Below are 19,148 nucleotides of genomic sequence, written 5' to 3'. Positions count from 1 at the left end.
ACATGCACAAAGTACAATGCCTGCGAATAACCCAAGGTACAAGCAAGAGTGGGTTTAGTGTAAATGGGAGCTCCCAAAACCCTGCTGTTCACATGGCAACTACTTTACTTTTCAGGTTATGCAAAACAAATACCCCAACTAAAAACTGGGTGTGTGTAGCAGAAACAAGTCACATATTGTACTGGAAAGGGGAAATGTAATTGGTGAAAAGCAGCATGAGAAGCGAATTAACTCTAAAATACACTAAAGAAACCAAGTGTTTCCCCACTTTTAATTTAAAGCTTTAATTTACTGCATTATATTAGTGAATTATTAAATAATGTGTAACCTAATGCGTAATCCTACTGACCAATGTATTGTTTTATAGGTATTTGAAGCCTGTGGTTGCTAGTACCTATTCTAGGGTCAAGGGGAGGATCTCTCTGATATCACAGCATTAGCAGGGTGGTGTTATGCAATGGGTTGATTCATCCTTTCTTCAAGGAGGCTACGGGACAAACCAGACATTACTTTAAATGTGTGTCTAGCAGCTAAGTCTTTTTTTCCACTTTACTCTACAGTAGGCACAGGGCCCCTGATCTGGATTGGGAACCTAGCATATGGGGCAGGGGGTCTATTAAGATCCAGATTGCCCCCTACACCTACTCTAGAATAAAGATGAAGAGACGACATAGTTGCTAGACACACAATTAAGGTAATGTCTGTTTTGGCTCTACATCTATACAGGGACAGGACCAAATAAGAACAGACCAGAGGCTAAGGCTGGACATGCAAAGAGTCAAGTCCAGCAGAGCAGGCAACTCAGAAGCACATTGTCAAAAGAAGCCAGGAGTAATCCAGGACCAAAGGCAGGCAAGCGTTGAAACTTAAAGCAGCAGGTCAAGGCCAGCAGAGTAAGGATGAGACACACAGAGCTAAAGTAGCTGTCAGTCAGCTTGCCAGTAATTTATTCCTATTTCTTTATGAAAAGAAACATAGTCAAGCAGGGCAGGTTGCAGCTGGTCACAGTGGCTTGATGGTTCCTAGGATAAGTATAATAGTACTAGGCTAGGAATGAGTCTTGACAGGTGGCCAGCAGGTTTCTCAGCTAGTGGAGTGAGGCAGAACACCTTAGCTCAGAATACAAACTGCATACCTTATTTGTTGGTCTGGCCTAGAACAAGGCAAGTGCAGTCCTAAAACAATGATCACATTATATGACCAACAGAAAAGCAAGGCGTCCTATGGACGCAGGGTATATAAATTAGGGTTGGCACACTGATCAATTGACTGATCACATTTTGTCAACTGATCACCTATCATTTGGCTGCAGTCAAATATTCCAAGAATGCCACTGAGCAGATGAAAGTTTACCATTTGTTATGGTTCATTTTTAGCAAAGACGAATGAAGACAGCTTACCCTCCAGCAGAGGCAAACCCAGTAGCATAGGGATGTTTCTCCCACTGCCGACCTGCTGTAACTACTGAAACACCAGCAGTCATCAATGGCAAAGCCCACTGGCCAAGTGACTAGAGGATAGAGAGTTCAAAAAGAACCAGGGAGATCCATGTTCAAATCCTCATTCAGTCATGAAGATGATTAGATGACATTTTTCAGGTCATAGATAATCCTCATAGGGTTGATGGGAGGATAAAATGGGTGAGGAGAGAGTATTTGCACTACCCTGTGTTCCTTGGGGGAAGAATAGAATAAAAATGTAATAAAAGTAATTAATTATAATGCTTTAACCCTCCGCCAATAGAAAGATTGACTGAACCCACTGCTGGGGTCAAATGTACCTCCAAAATGCCATACAAATAAAATACCTGGTGGAATTAAGCACCATTTGCATTTTTTTTTAAAACAACAACACCATGCCTTTACAGAGACCTTCCCTTTTCCAGTAAAACAATATAGTTGCACATAAGTCATTGGGGTTAATAACACAGCACAATGTAAAGTACAAAAGCCTACAGGAACGGTATGAGGAGTCTAATGGATTCTACAGTTTTTATAAACAAAACATATTGTGCCATTCACACACAGATAACATAATTATAACAGTTGCACAAGTATAACAGTGCAGTACTAATGAGTTCTGAATTAACGATAACAACAACAAATCTGACAGACCTTGCAACCATCCCACATGCTTCTTGAGCAGCCACAATGGCATGAGTAGGATATGCAAAATGGCTACATGAAGGGCATTGTTGCGGCAATTTATTTGTCATTCTGTTGAGTGCAGAGATAACACCTGCCCCTTCTCTTGGTGCCAGCAGGGACAAGACCTACTAGTTCTGAGCTGCGTCTCTTGGGGGTTCATCACACGGAGCTTTCATCCTGCTATTGAGATGGCTCTGTCATGGATGTTTGCGGGCTCTTTAGATGACACCGTTACCCTCCAGGGTGTCTCCAGCAATTTTCCCCAGCCTATCTCGTGTTTTCTCCAAAAGCAAAAATGTGGTATTTTTTCCAGCCCATGGAACAGGACCGCCATGACTTCCCTGTGAAATTCTCCAATAGCGGGGGAAACCGCTCTGTCTGTCTGCTGTGGGCATTTGTTTTCAGTAGCTGGGAGCAGGCGCGGTCAGGATGAGGAAGGCATTGAGGATAGAAGCGAGGCGTGCAGGAGCAGATTTGACAGATGTGAGGGCAAGAATCGCCCACCCAATTGCAACTCCTGCCTCCGCTTAAGTTTTGCTGAGGAAGGACTTTCCTCGATTCCCAGGTGTCTGCCATGTAAATGCTTGAGCAGATTTCTCAGGTGGAGGGAGAAGAGGGTAAAATACCTCCCTGCAATGAAGGGAGGCACATCTGATCCTCCACCCCACCAAGCTCAGAAGCAACAACCTCTGTTGATTCAGAGCACCCCATTAAGTTCAATGGGGTTTACTCCCAAGTAAGTATGCCCAGGGTTGCAGACTTACGGCACAACCTTATATTTTATGTCTACTGAGAATTAAGTCGGTGGTTTCCTGGGGGCTGCAAGAAAAGAGTACAGCAGAAGCTAAGCTATGAAAACAAGACCCCACCCCCCCGCTCCTTTGCACATATGCCAGGGAGGGAGGAAGGTACTCCCTCAGTTCAAACCACATGTCTGCCTACCAAGTAAAGGAGCCCGCAAAGAAACCAAAAGTAGGAAGCTCCGGAAAGGATGTGGATTTTTGCGGGGGTTTTGCTTAATGTAGAAACACCCTTGATGTCCCAGGCAAGCTGGCTATGTCCCTACAAAACCTAGGGTTTTATCAACTTTAATCTCAGGTCTATTAGGAAGAGACATCTTTTGGGATGTTCTCACTATTGTGGGTTGTTCAGCTTATAAACAATATAGGTATTTAAACAGGCAATGGGTTGGATCTGCTGGATCAACAGCACTGATGGAAGTGGACTTCTCCGCCCCCTCCTTCCTGCAGAGTCCCTCCAGCCTCCTGAAAAAGTTACACAGAGAGTCAAAAGACCCTACTGAAAGGAGTGAGCTGTGGTGTGGTAGGGGGAGAATCCCCCAAAATTAGGCAGAGGGACCTTCCATGAGTGGAGCCCTTCCTTTCACAGAGGGCAGTTCCTGAATCCAACCCAATTTCCACTGCATTTGTGAAACACACACACACACAATTGGCCACCATTTGTTTTTATAAACAAATGCCAAATCCATGTTGGCTTCGAAAACAATGCAGTGATTACTTGAAGCCAACATGGATTTGTCAAGAACAAATCCTGCCAGACGAATCTGATCTCATTTTTTGATCAGGTAACCTCCCTTGTGGACTGTGGGAATGCTGTGGACATCATATACCTCGACTTCAGCAAAGCCTTCAACAAAGTGTCCCATGATATCCTGATGAGCAAACTAGATCAAAGTGGGCTACATTAAACAACGATCCGGTGGATCCACAGTTGGCTACAGAATCGGACTCAAAGAGAGCTTATCAATGGGATCGTCTCAAACTGGGGAGAGGTAACGAGTGGGGCACCACAGGGCTTAGTCCTGGGCCCAGTGCTCTTCAACATTTTTATTAATGACTTGGAGGAGGATGTGCAGGGAATGCTGATCACATTTGCAGATGACACCAAATTGGGTGGGATAGCTAATACTTTGGAAGACAGAAACAAAATTCAAAGTGATCTTGATAGACTGGAGCGCTGGGCAGAAAACAACAGAATGACATTTCATAGGGATAAATGCCAAGTTCTGCACCTAGGAAAAAGAAACCAAACGCACAGTTACAAGATGGGGGATACGTGGCTCAACAACACTACAAGCGAGAAGGATCTTGGAATTGTTGTCGATCACAAGCTGAATCTGAGCCAACAATGTGATGTGGCTGAAAAAAGGGCAAATGCTATTTTGGGCTGCATTAATAGAAGCATAGCTTCCAAATCCAGGGAAGTACTAGTTCCCCTCTACTCCACACTGGTTAGGCCTCATCTGGAGTACTGTGTCCAGTTCTGGGCACCGCACTTTAAGAAAGATGCAGACAAGCTGGAGAGGGTTCAGAGGAGGGCAACAAAGGTGATCAGGGGACTGGAAACAGAGCCCTATGAAGGGAGACTGAAAGAACTGGGCATGTTTAGCCTTGAGAAGAGAAGACTGAGGGGAGATATGATAGCGCTCTTCAAGTACTTGAAAGCTTGTCACAGAGAGGAAGGCCAGGATCTCTTCTCGGAAGAATGCAGGACATGGAATAATGGGCTCAAGGTACAGGAAGCCAGATTCCGGCTGAACATCAGGAAAAACTTCCTGACTGTTAGAGCAATACGACAATGGAACCAATTCCCTAGGGAGGTGGTGGGCTCTCCCACACTGGAGGCATTCAAGATGAGGCTGGACAGCCATCTGTCGGGGATGCTCTGACTTGGATTCCTGCATTGAGCAGGGGGTTGGACTCGATGGTCTTGTAGGCCCCTTCAACCCTACTATTCTATGATTCTATATTTACTGTAACCCACTCAGAGGGCTTTCTATTATGGGGAGACATACATATAAAGAAGCAAAAACATTTAGAAATGTATGTGGAGACCATCTGATCACAGGTATTTTCACCACTTCTTGGTCTTATTATACTAATGAATGATTGCAGGCTTGGCTTGGCTGTCTGAGATTGCTACATTTTTATGCACTGAAGAAAGGAGAATCACCATCACTTCTTTTGTATAAAACTAAACTAAAAAATGTCAAATCTTTTTGAAGCTCCAAAATACTGCTCTTCACACATCTGGATTTCTGCTTTGTTTGTGTTTTTTCCATGTGTTAATCAGAGTCAGGTTTTTCTCAGCTAGTTCCCTGGCTAGTGGCACACTGGTGAGAATTTTATCAGGTGCCTTGATAAAACATTCAGTTCTAGGTCCTTTGCCAGGGCATGGGATTCCTCAAGAGGCCAAAAGAAGATGAGCATACTCGATTGAAAACATCCCATTCCACCAATAAAGATTCACCAAGCACAGGAAACACTAACCACTTATTTATCCTGATGTCTTAGGTTAGGCCACTTCTCAGATTCTTAGGGGCACCTCACAGTGAACTACTCCTTTTCTTAGTCAAACATTCAGGTATTAAATACTAGAGAGACCACCTGTCCCTGATTCAAATGGCTTCTATCAGAAAGACTAGATTTCCTGGGAACTCTTTTCCTGGGCTGCTATAAGACCCTGGTCGCTGGAGTTGTAAGGAATAAAATGTAATTAGGCTACGTAACTGAAGTGACTGCATATATTTCAGTTATCTGCTCTCTCTGGGTAACTGAAAATTAGAGCTTTTTTTAATTGCCTGCCTGTTCCAGATTTCTAAGTAATTTAAAAATGTGTCTAGTCTTACAACAGGTTCTGATCAAATAAAAGTCAACCCTTCCCAGTTGTTTATTTTCTTTGGCCAATATGGAACCAACTGCCCATAGGAAGAGGAAAGGGAAACACACTATTTTCGTCTTTTTCCTGACTTCACTTTTCAAAAATTTAAAACAAAACAAAAACGCAACTATCAAAATGTATTTTCCTCATTAATATTGCAGTTTGGCGAACATGCAAAAGAAATATTTTTCAATATGTTATAGGATAAGAACATTGCATCCCTTTTGAAATTCCTGAATTAGTTTTCAGATTCTTTCTGAATCACATTCGAGTGTCTCCTCCTGACCTTAATAATCTGTGTAGCCCCATTATGACCCACATCCAATCCTTCACCTATTAATACCTCTCATTTCTCCTAGCCTGCATTCTACTAATTCAAGAAATTCTCCTGGCTCTCTGCTATTCTGTTTACTTATGTGTTTAGTACACACTTCTTCTGGATTTCTTTCTACAGAATGGACCCAATCTAGCTAAGGTTAGATGAAACTAAGTCCCACTGAAAGCAATAAAACCTGAGTCAATCACAACTAACTTGTTCCATTTGTTTCGACTGAATTTAGTCATGACTAATCTTAGCTGGATTGCAACCATAGTGTAGAATACCAGCCAAAGTGTATGCTAAACACATATGTATATGGAATTACAGGTAGTTCTTTATTACAGGAGAGACCGGGTGGTGGGGTGTCTCCAAGAGCGATTTACTCTGAGCTGGCTGTGTTTGGAGGTCGTTAGGGATATACGATGTCATGACCATCCAGCAGTCACCCCGGAGCTTATCAGGGAAAAACCAGATTTCCTGAGACTGCTTAAAGTCCAATCCTTTTCCTTATGTCAGGTTCTCCCTGGTATAGTTGCACATTTTATTTGGGTATGCTAGCCCTGCCTAGGGGTGTCCTTTCACTGTGACCCCGGTCAAGGGGTGTTTCCAGTGTGTTTCTGGTCCCTGAACAAACCAATTAATGTCTACTCAGAAGCAACTCCCATTGTGGTCAATGAGGCCTCTCCCCTGAATGCCCACATCAGAATTTACAGAGAACCCCCTCAATTGAAATGGCACAGTTTAAAGTCCAAATTCCCTAAGTGCTGTAAAGTACAATCTCAAGGCTTTGTCTCTCCATTGTTTGGTTTATTGCCTTAGGAAGTAATTACTTTGACCCCTGGTTATAGAGATCCTGCGTAACATAATGGGGGCTGGTTTCCCGTCTTTGTGTTCACTGCTCTCTTTCTCACAACAAACCCATTAGTGTCTCCCCTGAAGTAACTCTCATTGTGCTGAATGAAGCTTGCCTTCTGAATGCCCACATGAGAATTTACAGAGATCCCCCTGAATTGAATACAGAGTTTAAAGCACTGATTCCCTGAAGCCTGTAAAGCAATTTTCAAAACTTGAGATTCTCTTGGCTTGGTTTATTACCTTAGGAAGTAACTACTTCACACCTTCTTTATAGAGGTCCTGTGGTTAGAAAGGGGGCTGGTTTCCCATCCCTGTGTCCTTCCCCTCTCTTTCCCAGCACAAGCATATGTGTGTCTACTCAGAAGTAATTCCCATTGTGCTCAGTGAGGCTTGCTCCTGAAATATAGATACATCTGGAGTTTCAGGAGAAAGTAGAAAGGGGGGGAGCCTCTCTTATTGGTTGAGCAGTCCCTGGCAGTCAGATGATGTTCACCCCCACCCCTACCAGGAAGTATGTTCTGTGAAGCGATTGTTATTGGTGTGGAGCACTTGCTCGTGGAGCCCTGCGTGGACCAAAACACAGCAAAGCTGATTCCTTTTAAAAAATCCGGTACTCCCCCATTTGCTTCTGCTTCCGTTGTTGTGGAAACACGGTCTAGGAGAATAGTTTGAATTAATGAATGTAGGCTGTGAGAGAAGACAGGGTTGAATAAGTAAAGGACTAGATATGTCAGAACTACACAGGCCTTTAAGATTAGGAGGAGGCACATGAATCTGATTTAGGTTTTTTTTTAGTAGATCTTTTATTATAATGGTTTAAAATATACATGAAACAGAATCTCCAGAAGCATCTTTTATAGCCCATTCCTTCCTTCCTTCATCACCACATGTCCTACTAATCAATGGCAAAAATGACTCTGATAACAGGGAAGAACACATTTTCCTTTCTATACCAATAACATACCTTATGGACTTGAACTTCCAACTCTTTCTAAAACAGTTTTATTTTTAATCTTAGGAACAGTTGTGTACATAAGTCTAACAGTCCCCTTTGCATATCCTGAAGGCAAAAAATATTCCAAAGGAAATGCATAAAGAAAAAGAAAGAAAAGTTAAAACTACTAGAGAATGCTCTGCGGGATTATCAAGACAGGAAAACTTTGCAGATGTTACTGTCTCTCTAGAGGAATAAATGCTTGCATTTTAATATTCTCAGCAGCTGGTTCCTGTTGAATGCCATCAGGATGATTCAGCCACCTACCAGAAACACCAGTAGCAGCAAGTGCATTCATATAGATAGATGGATAAATGCAAAACTTCTATGTTTTCAGGACAGTGCTGTTACTTTGATATAGCCAAAGATTTATTAAATTATTATCAATAGAGCCAAGGCAATAATTTGAAATGAAAAACAAGGTCAGTGCCTCATAGAAGACACAGCCCCTCTCCGATGGTATTACTGTGTAACTTAAACTTCTTCCAACTATCCACGTTTTTCATTATTATTTCTTTTATTTTTTACTTGGCAAAAGGCATCTTGCTTCCCCACCCCCCAAAATGCCTCCTACTTGCTGTATTTGTCAACTCAATGCTTTCCAACCCAACTACCACTCTTGTCAATGCAATTATGAATAATTATTCCTTTCTGGCCTGGCCTGAGCAATACAAGTTAAAGTATACAGCTTGTGATCTTATTTTTTTCTCCTAAATTAAGTTTTAGCAACTATGAAATTTAGGTGGCTGGATCAGAGTCAGATAGTTTATGAACTATCAACAATGAATGCATCTGGTATTTCTCAAGTAGTGTGCTTCCTAATAGATGCATGTAACCCAGCCCAGATCTCTTTCTTGTTTGGCTTTATTTTGTATTTGCATTATAGCCGTAAGTCGGCTTGGGTGCTTTGGCAGAGAGGCGACTCATAAATATTATAAATAAATAAGGCTAATATGCCATGCTCCATTTCAAAACACCGACCTAGAGCCCTTCCAGTCTTCCAATTCTTTTGTATTTTTGTCAGTTATACTGAGCATAACAGCAGTCCACAAAGTGGTCTAGAGGAAATAAGGCAAGTTTGCTGGATCACATTTTTTAAAAATGTGGTACTTAAGCACTATTCTATTTTAAAACGAGGGACATCCCTGAAAATACAGTTCCTATATCTAATTACAAGGGGGGGGGGAGTGCTAAGCTATCTAATGTTGTAATGTTAAAGATAAAATATCACGAAGCGTTTGTACTGGCTTGGTACAACATAATGGTGACAATCTCTTACCCATAATTAATAGATTGGGAGCAAACTGCAGTCTCATGCACTCCTGCTCCAATTACAAACCCTGGTTAAAAGTTAATCCTGATTAATGATGGTGCAGATATAATGCAAGACCATGGTTAACAGGATGAACTTGTGGCCCACTCCAAACATCAGCAATCCTAAAATGATCAGACATGTTATATATGGACCAAACTCAAGGCAAGTTTGAAACTGAGTAGAGAAAACAACTAGGCAGTTTTCCTAGCTTGTTTGTGGAAAGGACCAGAAAAATTAAGCAAATTACTAGAAAAAGCAAGTGGGGGTAATTTCCTTGCCCTGTTGTGAAACTGCCCAGAAAAAGGCAAGGTTTATAGCCTCACTGCAAGCATGTTTATTCAGAAGTAGGACTGCAATCCACTTGTCCTGTGCTGCAGACGCTACTTTTTTAAAAAAACACTCACGCACAAAACAGGATGCTAAAATGGTGCTGTCAGGGTAGGGATGGTGGAGAATTTCTCCACGAATCTCCGGGAGGCCGAATGCCAACGCATTCGGCCCCCCGAAATTGGTGGAGAAATTCTCCGCCGGCCCCCCGCCCCCCCGCCCGGGATGGGACTTACCTCATGCGAATGTCTCTCTTGGCGGCAGGTCCCGGCAGCGTTTCGGCGGCATTTCGGCAGGGGCGGCGGCTGGTCTTCTGACCGGCTGCCGCCGCCGCCATTGCAAAATAAAAAAGGAAAGTAAAAAAACAAAACAAAACACACCCGTGATAGGCTACGTAACGATTTACGTAGCCTATCATGGCTAGATTCCCAAAGTCAGCCATGATAGGCTACGTAAATCGTCACGTAGCCTTTCACGGGTGACTTTGGAAAAAAAAAAAGCGCGTACGCAAATGGCGGTGCCCATGGGGCGCCGCCATTTGCGTTCCTTAGTTTGGCACGTCTAGTCTACGTAAAGATTTACGTAGACTACAGCGAAAATAAGGGCAACGCAAATAACGTTCCCTTATTTTCGCCGTAGTCTACATAAATCTTTATGTAGACTAGACATGCCAAACTAAGGAACGCAAATGGCGGCGCCCCATGGGCGCCGCCATTTGCGTACTTGCTTTTTTTTTTTTCCCCGAAGTCACCTGTGATAGGCTACGTGACGATTTACATAGCCTATCACGGCTGACTTTGGAAATCTAGCCATGATAGGCTACGTAAATCGTTACGTAGCCTATCACGGGTGTTTTTTTTTTTTTACTTTCCTTTTTTTTTTTCCCTGCGGCCGGGTAGACAGGGCACTCCTCCCCGGCCTGAATTTCGGCGGCGAGGGATGGGGCGCCTCCCCCCCCTCGCCTGAACTTCGGGGGGAGAAGCGAAGCGCCTCCCCCCCACCGCGAAGCAAGCTGTGGGACAAGGTAAGTCCCTTTCATCCATCCCTATGTCAGGGTGGACACTAAGCCCATAGAATCCCAGAGTAGTTCTGATTCTGAGGAAGAGCAGCCGCTCCTGGGAGAGGAGCACGCGCATCCTTCCTAGGGCCAACAGCTGGCAGGGATTCCTCCCACCGGCATTCCTAGCATAGATAGCAGTCCCGGTAGTGAGAGAGCGCGGGAAGCAGATTTGCTGGATGCGCGACGCCAACACAGGGAGCGGCGCCAGATGGAGGGCGCGGAAAGGAGGCGTAGTGCCCGGTTGGTGCGCAAACAACGGTTCTGCCCAGGGGATCCAAGGGAAAAGGGGAGGGACTCTTCCTAGCCTATAAGTTCAGGGTCTGCCAGTGATTCTCCTTCAAACGGGAACCAACTGTTCCAACTTAGGGCATAGGTACTCTGCTGCTCATATCTAGTTGCTAACAGTAGAGTTGTTAAGTTGTAAAAGAAGAATAAAGCTTTGAAAAGAATCCCTTTGTCTGTGTCTGGACTTGGCTACTGGGTTAGACTGAGAGAGGCCTCCAAGGAGCCCTTGACAGCTTGGTCCCCATTCCTCTTTTTTTTCCCTCTCTCTCTTCTCCTATTGCCGTATGGAGGGTGCCGGGGACCCGGCGGTGCAAGCTCTAGTGCAAGAGAACCAGCTGCTCCTTGGTCAGATGGCTCAACTGACGGCTGCCATGCAGAATCTACAAGCTGCGGTTCAATCCCCTCCACCTCCGATTCCCCCCCGCCGCAAGTGCCCGGTGGCTTTGCCAGAGAAGTTTTCTGGCGAGAAAGGACTTTTTCAGATTTTCAGGGCCCAATCAGAGCTGTACATGCACCTTTGGCCTCAGGATTTCCAGATGAAACAGGTTCGTGTGGGTTTCATCATTAACCTACTTTCAGGAATGGCAGCTAGATGGGCTTCGGGTCTCCTTCTCGCATATGACCCCCTGCTCGGGGACTATCAAGGTTTCATGACACCGATGGCCCATTTTTTCGGTGACCCCCTGCGCACGCAGATGGCTTCTCGGGAGATTCGCCTCAGGCAGGGCAAGGACTCAGTTTCCAGCTACGCTACAACTTTTCGCTTGCTGATGCAGGATTTACAGTGGAATGATGCCACGCTAGTGGCACAGTTTTTGGACGGTTTGAATGATGAGATCTTGGATGGGTTGGCGCGCACACCCAGCCCGCCTATTTTGGAGGACCTCATCCAGACCTGCCTTCATTTAGATGGTCGGCTGGAGGGGCACCAGCAGACCCAGCAGGGCGCCGGGGGCCGGGATTTCCCTCCTCCCATTCCTCCATGTTTCCTGCCCCCTCCCCCAACCCCCGCTCCGGCGGTGGGGGTGGAGGAGACCCCGATGCAGCTGGGAGCTACCCGAGCCCCACTGCTGCCAGAGGAGCTTGAGCGTTGGCGAGCTGAGCACTGATGTTTTCGATGTGGAAAGCTGGGGCATTTCACCAAGACCTGCCGAGTTAGAGCCGCAGCTCCCCCTCCTCCTCCTCCTTGTCCCCAGGCCTGACTAGACTGCCCCCCAAGCCTGTTGGGGGCCTCCAGTGTGGGGGTCAGTTCCCCACCGGGTGGGTGCCTTCCCCAACCCCCCTCCCATCTGCTGTTGCATGTTCACCTCCGCTCCTCCCAGTGGGCTGGGGTGGAGGCCCTAGCTTTAGTGGACTCTGGGGCTACGACCAGTTTCATGGATGAAACCTTCACCCTCTTCCACAAGATTCCTACCCTGCCCCTTCCTGCCCCCTTGGCAGCAGAGACCATCGATGGGCGTCCTCCCTCTTTGGGCGCGGTGACCCGTATTACAGTTCCGCTCACTCTGCGCGCCCAGTCACAACGTTGAGCAGATTCAATTTCACTTAGCCAAGGTTCCCCTATACCCAATCGTGCTGGGTGTTTCCTGGCTCTCTAAGCACAACCCTCAGATTTCTTGGGGGCTTCAGCAAGTGGAGTTTGCGTCTCCCTACTGCCATGAGCACTGCCTCCCGGAAGAGGCACCAGTCCCAGCCTAGGCCTTAACACTTTCCTCCCGCTCCTTGTCTGCTTCTGGCAGTCCTTCAGCTACCGTCATCCTCCCAGAGAAGTATGCGGCTTTTCGGGATGTGTTTGACAAGAAGGAGGCTGACTGGCTTCTCCCCCACTGCCCTTTTGACTGTGCCATTAACCTCATTCTGGGGGCAACCATCCCCGCTGGCTGGCTGTATTTGATGTCGGAGCCGGAACTTCGAGCTCTGTGGGAGTTTTTGGACAAGAATCTCAAATGCGGCTTCATTCGCCCGTCTTCCTCCCCTGCCTGTGCTCCTACCTTCTTTGTGACCAAGCGATCTGGAGAACTCAGCCCAGTGCATGATTTCAGAAGTTTAAATTCGGCCTCCATCCCTGACAAGTAGCCCCTTCCCCTCATACCTGAGATGCTGGAGCGCCTGGGGTGAGCCAAGATTTTCACAAAGTTGGACCTGCGTAGCGCATACAATCTCATTCGCATCCGGGAGGGGGATGAGTGGAAGACCTCTTTCGGGACCCGGTGCAGAGGATATGAATACCTAGTGATGCCGTTTGGGCTCGCCTGCGCCCCCCCCATTTTCGCATTTTATGAATGCCATCTTCCGGGACTATTTGGACACTTTCCTCATTGTGTATCTCAATGATTTACTTATATTTTCTGAGGACCCCCATGCCCATCAGTGTCATGTCTCTGCCATCCTCCAGCGCCTCAGCAAGAACCATCTTTATGCCAAGCTGGAGAAATGTGCATTTGATCTAACCTCTTTGGACTTTCTTGGCTACATTCTCAGCTGATGGTATCAGGATGGATCCTGCAAAGGTCCAGGCTGTCCTCTCCTGGCAGGCTCCATCCACCAAGAAGGACTTGCAACGTTTTCTAGGCTTTGCTAATTTTTACAGAAAGTTCCTGCCCAGCTTTGCTCGGCTGACTTCTCCTCTCACGGACCTCCTTAAGGGCAAGAAATCTCCTTTTCATTGGACGGCATCGGCCCAACAGGCTTTCGAGGAACTTAAGAGGCTTTTCAGTTCTGAGCCGATCCTGTTACATCCCGACCCCAGGAAGCCTTTTGTAGTGCAAACTGATGCCTCTGACTTTGCGGTGGGGGCGGTGCTCTTTCAGCCAGATTGGGAGGGCAGTGGGTTGCAACCCTGTGCCTACCACTCCAGGAAGCTGAACATGTCTGAGAGAAATTATACCATTTGGGAGAAGGAACTCTTGGCCATCATGTCCGCTTTGGAGACCTGGCATCATCTCCTGGAGGGGGCACAGCACCCAGTCGAGGTTAGAACTGACCATCACAACCTGGAACATCTTCAGACAGCCCGTGCCTTAAATCAGAGGCAGATTAGGTGGTTGCTTTTTTTTTCTCGGTTCCACCTTAAGATTTGCCATGTGAAGGCCTCCAACAACCTACAAGCGGATGCTCTTTCTCGTAAGCCTGACCTCCAGCCAGGGAGGAAAATCCCCCCCCTCTGATTCTTCCCCCCCAAGGCCTGGCGGCAGCTGCGGTGCCTCATTCTTGGGAGGAGCTCCTTCTCTCTGCACAGGTTCAGGATGCTTTTGTCCGCACAAAAGTGGAGGAATTGAGGCTAGCCTCCGCCCCCCCACTCTACCCCCTTCTCTTTGCGAGGTGGCCTGCTTTACCATTCCGGCGGGGTCTATGTGCCTTCTAGACCCCTCTGCGAGAAGGTCCTCCATCAGTGCCACAACTCCCCCACAGCTGGGCATTTTGGTGTCGCCAAGACCCTGCATAGAGTGACAAGGGGTTTTTGGTGGCCTCATGTGTGTCAGGATGTCAAGTCCTATGTCGCCTGCTGCCCAACCTGCCAGCGGGCGAAGGCCCCCTCAGGCTTGCTTCACCCCCTGCCTACCCCCTCAGGACCTTGGAAACTGCTCTCCCTTGACTTCATCACTGACTTGCCTCGCTCACATGGTAAGACCACCATTCTGGTGGTGGTGGATTTGTTTTCTAAGATGGCCCATTTCATCCCCTGCTCTGGGTTGCCCACAGCCAGGGAGACGGCAGAGCTGTTCTTGGTGCATGTTTTCCGGCTCCATGGATGGCCTGAGGGTCTCATTTCGGATAGGGAGGCCCAATTCACTGCCCATTTCTGGAGGGAGCTACTTGCGTTGCTCCATGTGACGCTCCATCTTTCCTCCGCCCACCATCCACAGACGGACGGTCAGACCGAGCGCATCAATATGACTCTGGAGCAGTATTTGCGCTGTTATGTCAATAACCAGCAAGATGACTGGTTTTCCTTGCTGCCTCTCGCAGAATTTGCTTATAGCAATGCCTGCCATCCTTCCACCCGCCAAACTCCATTTTTTGCCAATTTTAGTTACCACCCCAAGGCTTTCCCATCCACCCTAGCTCCCTCTTCAGTGCCAGTGCCCCATGACTTTTTAGAGGAGTTGAGAGTGGTACACCACCTCTTAAGGGACTCCCTCGAGCAAGCCAAGACAGCCTACAAGGCCTCTGTGGATCGGCAGTGCCAGCCGGGTCCGTCTCTGCAACCGGGGGACTGGGTTTGGTTGTCCACCCAATACCTCCCCTCTCACTCACCCGCAAGGAAGCTCGCGCCCGCCGCACAGGGCCTTTCCAGATTACGGCCCAGATTAACCCTGTTGCTTTTCGCCTGGCTCTCTCCCCCTCCATGAAGATCCAGCCTGTTTTTCATCGGTCCTTGCTGTCCCCCCTGGTTTCTGGCGACCCTCATCGCTCAGTCGGCTCCTCCCGCCGCCAGTGCTGGTGGAGGGGGAGGAGGATTTGAGGTCGCGGAGATTCTGGACTCCTGCCTTTCTCGCGCCACTTGCAATATCTGGTGGACTGGAAGGGGTACGGGCCTGATGAGCGATCCTGGGAACCTGTGGAAAATGTGCATGCTCCATTGCTGCTGAGGCGCTTCCACCAGCAGTTCCTCACAAACCCGGGGCCCCAGGGGAGGAGCACGAGGGGGGGCCTCATAGGAGCGGGGATGATGTCAGGGTGGACACTAAGCCCATAGAATCCCAGAGTAGTTCTGATTCTGAGAAAGAGTAGCCGCTCCTGGGAGAGGAGCACGCTCATCCTTCCCAGGGCCAACAGCTGGCAGGGATTCCTCCCACCGGCATTCCTAGGATAGATAGCAGTCCCGGTAGTGAGAGAGCGCGGGAAGCAGATTTGCTGGATGCGCGACGCCGACACAGGGAGCAGTGCCAAATGGAGGGCGCGGAAAGGAGGCGTAGTGCCCGGTTGGTGCGCAAACAACGGTTGCGCCCAGAGGATCCAAGGGAAAAGGGGAGGGACTCTCCCTAGCCCATAAGTTCAGGGTCTGCCAGTGATTCTCCTTCAAACGGGGACCAACTGTTCCAACTTAGGGCATAGGTACTCTGCTGCTCATATCTAGTTGCTAATAGTAGAGTTGTTAAGTTGTAAAAGAAGAATAAAGCTTTGAAAAGAATCCCTTTGTCTGTGTCTGGACTTGGCTACTGGATTAGACTGAGAGAGGCCTCCAAGGAGCCCTTGACAGGTGCTGAGAAGCACCCACTTCAAAATGCTGGGAGAAGGAGTTTGTGATAACCATGAGGGATTGGGAAAGGAGAGGTAACAACATTGTCCACTTGGGTATATTGCGCTCACAATGGGGACAAAACATAGTGAGATGCACACACCAAAACATAGTGAGATGCACTAGACCCCTGAAGTGTGGACAGTCATAGGAATTCTGCTTTCAGCTTAAGTAGAAGAGCAATGATTGGCAGTGCCAGGAGCCCTCCATCTGGAAGCAACCCTCATCTGGAGTACTGTGTCCAGTTCCGGGCACTGCACTAAGAAGGATACAGACGAATTTGAACAGGTAAGAGGAAGTAAGGTTGAAGTAACTGGATTTAGCCTGAAGAAGAGAAGGCTGAGAAGGGACATACTAGTACTCTTCAAATACTTGAAGGACTTTGCAGCCCCAGAATGCAGGACTAGATAAAATATGCTTAAGTTATAGGAGGGTAGATTTTGGTTAGACAATAGAAGAAATTTATTGACAGTAAGAACAGTTCGACAATGGAACCAATTACCTAAAGGAGTGGTGGGCAATCCCTTGCTGAAGGTCTTCAAGCAGAGGCTAGACAGCCAACAGCTGGGGATGCTCTAGTTCTGGATTTCCTATATTGAACAGGGAGTTGTATTAGATGTCCTACAAGCCTGTTCCAACTCTATGATTCTATGGGGTTTGCACAGATTATTGTTTTGGGTGGTACAATGGGGGAACCTCTCTTTGCATTAAATGAAGACTATGCATGGAACAGTAGCATGATCACTATAGGAGAGTAATACAAAGTAGTTTCGCTGTAGAAAAGTAATTCTACAAAAGAGGTTTTTTTGCGGGGGTGGTGATGGTGGAGAATCCAAGAGAAAAAAAAAGCATTTTCACTTCTTTAGAAAAAAGGAAGATGAACAGTCTAGTGTTGGGAGGAGGAATGACATGTGATACCTTTCAAATATAAAAGAGGTTTATATAATTTCTTGTTAAAAAGGTCACTGCTTACAGAACAGCAAGATTTGCATGTTTTCATACATGATAGCTCATGAAGTTAAAGATTGTTAGTGCTCAGATGTTACTAATTCTCTCTCTCTCTCTCTCACACACACACACACACGCAAACTAAATACAGCTTGGATTTTGCAAGCCTAGGTATTGTAGCTACCACTGCAAATTCTGTCTTCTCCTAATCCAAGATTGATCCATGTGTGTATAGGGGTAATGGAACTCCCACAGCCCAACACTCCAGCCCATGTGTGTCTTTGGTTGCTGTGAACTGGAGTCCTAGCCTCTACTATGAGAAAAAAATAAGGCCCCAGGTTTTGACGAATTGATGTAAAAATGTCACTGCACGCATATATATTGTTTTGTACATAGAATCATAGAATAGTAGGGTTGGAAGGGGCCTATAAGACCACTGAGTCCAACCCCCTCCTCAGTGTACATCTGGGAAGCCAGCCCATGCAATACAATACTCCCATGTGTGATAGTCGAACTGTAAAATTTACACATGGGTCACCAACAATTTTCTATATAAGGAGGTGGGAATTTCATTATGTGTGAACAAGTATTCCAACATATTGCTTTATTTCCTGCAAAGTGTAGCACTAAAGCAGAGCTGGGCAATACACAGCCTGTGGGCCGCATATGCTCCCCATCCTCTGGTGTGACCCCGGCCCCTTGGTGGTGGTGCAGCAGCAAAGAAATCCATGGTTTGCTGCTGTATTCTGGTGGAAAATATTATGGAGGCTTAAAAAGGGCACATTTAGCTGGGAAACAAGCTGAATGTGTCAGTTTGCGTTCTATGGCAGATGACAGATTTTTTGTCCTAAACAACTTGGGACCAGGATACCTGAGAGAGTGCCTTCTTACTTACTAACTTGCCTGGTCACTGAGGTCATCAGAGGACATGTTCCTAGTGGATCCGCATGGAGTCCGGCTGGGGTCCACCTGCTGGAGTCCACCAGGAAAAGAGCCTTCAGTGTGGTGGCCCCGTTCCTGTGGAACTCCCTGCCTTTGGAGGTCAGGCAGGCACCAATGTTGTGTTGCTTCTGGTGCCTCCTGAAGACATTGTTATTTTGGGAAGCCTTCCTTGAGTGATCAGCCATGGTTTATTAAATTTGGTCTTATCAGAACTTGTTTCTTTTTAAAATGTTTTAATTGTTTAAACATGGTGTTTTATTCTTTTATCTTTGCTGTTCACCGCTCCAAAATCTTTTGATGTGGAATGGTATATAATTATTGTAAATAAATAAATAAATAAATAAATAAGGCCAGGATCTCTTCTTGATCATCCCAGAGTGCAGGACACGGAATAATGGGCTCAAGTTACAGGAAGCCAGATTCCGGCTGAACATCAGGAAAAACTTCCTGACTGTTAGAGCAATACGACAATGGAACCAATTACCTAGGGAGGTGGTGGGCTCTCCCACACTGGAGGCCTTCAAGACGAGGCTGGACAGCCATCTGTCAGGGATGCTCTGACTTGGATTCCTGCATTGAGCAGGCGGTTGGACTCGATGGCCTTGTAGGCCCCTTCCAACCCTACTATTCTATGATTCTATAATTCTATAATAAATAAATAAATCTTTTTTAGCCAACACAATGCCACCAGGAGGGTGGCCATAGGCAGTCCTGAAGTGGAAAGTGGCTCTTGAACCCCATGCATTTGCCCACCCCTGCACTAAAGGCTGTTGCACATATAGCATAATTCTTAGGCACAGTGTGAAGATGAAATCCACATTTTTAAATAGGTTCCCCCTGCCTCCCTGAATGAAGACTGGCCTTGGTTCTATGTTGGCCAATTGATCTTCTCAAGGTTTAAGCAAAGACAAATGGCAATATCTTCACTGAGTAGAAAATTATTATCTGTGCCCATTTTACTTTGAAATCCTAGAGGAAGACATCTATATTTCTGCTTAAAAATAAATGACAAGGAATGCATGAAACAAGGGTG

The 19,148-nt window shown here is 46.6% G+C and overlaps 1 protein-coding gene across 50 annotated transcripts in view; it reads right to left on the bottom strand.

The window, feature by feature from the left end:
- Positions 1–19,148, bottom strand: part of ZBTB20 (zinc finger and BTB domain containing 20) — an 809,278-nt gene that overhangs the window by 148,453 nt on the left and 641,677 nt on the right. The window lies entirely within an intron of this gene.

This window comes from Heloderma suspectum, chromosome 3, assembly GCF_057233095.1.
Source record: "Heloderma suspectum isolate Gila_16-S chromosome 3, 16-S_ref, whole genome shotgun sequence".
Taxonomy (NCBI): Eukaryota; Metazoa; Chordata; class Lepidosauria; order Squamata; family Helodermatidae; genus Heloderma; species Heloderma suspectum.
This window is presented reverse-complemented; position numbering and strand designations above follow the sequence as displayed.